Source organism: Pongo abelii, chromosome 11, assembly GCF_028885655.2.
Source record: "Pongo abelii isolate AG06213 chromosome 11, NHGRI_mPonAbe1-v2.0_pri, whole genome shotgun sequence".
Lineage (NCBI taxonomy): Eukaryota > Metazoa > Chordata > Mammalia > Primates > Hominidae > Pongo > Pongo abelii.
In genome coordinates, this window is record NC_071996.2 from 134,541,365 (window position 1) to 134,543,165 (window position 1,801).

The following is a 1,801-nucleotide window of genomic DNA, read 5'->3' on the forward strand; positions in this document are numbered from 1 at the left end:
GCCTTGAGAGTCCCCGTATTAGTCAGGTTTCCCCAGAGAAACAGAACCAGTGGGATGTGGACAGGGAGAGAGAGAGAGGGAGAGACAGAGGGAGAGAGAGAGGTTGATTTTAAGGAACCAGCTCACTGATTGTGGAGGCCAGCGAGCCCACATCTGCAGGGTAGGCCTGGGCACTGGGGACCCAGGAAGAGCTGATGCTGCAGTTCCAGTCCCAAAGCCATCTGCTGACAAATCCCCCCTCTCAGGAATGTTTTTATTTTCCAAGGTGAGGAAGAGGTGGGAGGTGAAGGGTGAGGGTCAATCTTTGTCTCCAGGTCTTCAACAGAGGGAGCAGGACCCGCCCGCCTGGTGAGGTAATCTGCTTTACTCAGCACTCATCCACTGATTCAGATGTTACTCTTATCAAAAAATACTTTCCCAGATACATCTAGAATAATGGCTGATCAAATATCTGGGTACCATGGTCCAGCCAAATTGATGCATAAAATTATCCTCCCACTTCCCCACCCCCGGCCCCTCCAAGGCCCTCCGGGGTTCTCCGTGGAGTCTGGATCTCCATCTTTTCCTCTTTGCCCTCCCGCTTCCAGGCAGTGCGACCCTGAGGCTCTTCCCTGCCCTGTTCTACCCAAAGGGGCCTCAGGGGCTTGAATTCCTCCTTCTTGGACCTTTTTCTCTTTCCAGTCAGTGGATGCCATCACTTTGAGGGCTCCTGGAATGACATTTTCACCAAGAAGCCTCTCCTGTATAAAACTGGGGGTTGTTGGCTGTGCCCAGAGGATGCGGGTGGCTTCCCTGCCCTCTCCACCCCCCACACCCCTGCCCCCTTCCCCTGCATCACTGCCGGGCTGGACCGGGGGTAGGGGTTGGGGGAATATAAGCCCTGGATTGGGCGCCCTTATCTTGCTTTAATTTCCTCTAGGGCTCAGCGCCATGTGAGGTTATAGTAGTGGCCGACTTTGTTTACTCTTTCTCTCCTACCGGAATATAAGGTCCAGGGGGCAGGGACTTCATCCCCAGAGCCTAGCCCAGGACCTGCACACGGAGGCACTCAGGGTGTTTGTTGATTGAATGAAAAACGTTCACTGAACACCTCTGTTGTGCAGCACACACTGTGCCAGGGCATAGACGAAAGCTCAGCTGCCCAGGCCATTGACTATTTCTGAGCATTTCCACTCTCATGTTGTACACCCCTCATTTCTCTCTTCCTGGAGGGGCTCCCTACCTGAGCACAGGAATCATCTTCCTTCCTTTCTCCTGGAGTCTGCCCTGACTTGGTGTCCCAAGACAGGGACTGGGTCCCCTTTGAGCCCCGGGAGGAATGTGAACTGAGCCGATGAGGAGATGCCTCCTGTCTACTTGGAGGAAAGGGACCAGGACACACAGAGGTGCAAGGGGCTGAACCCTCGGTTCCAGCCCCGCGGACTCATCCGGAGTCACGCGGTTCCGGGATTTTGCAGAGGAAAGGGGCGAGGGATGTGCTTTGGGAATAGAATTCCACCTTTGCACCCGGCTCAGCACCTGTCCTGCCCCCCGGAGATTGCTTGAGTCCACCTGGATCCGAGAGGAGAAGCTGTTAATCATTTCCTGTCCCCTGAAGCTGTGATCCCCGGCCGACCGGACCGGTAGCCCGGCAGCGCCCCCTGGTGGCCGGCGACGCTCAGCCAGCGCCGGGAATCGCCGCCCAGGCCAAGGACCAAAATCATGAGCAGGATCAGGGCCAGGGCCAGGGCCAGGGCGGCAGGCAGACTTATCCCGGTGCACACCTCTAACTTATCCCTCCTACACAAGGCAGGACTCCGGC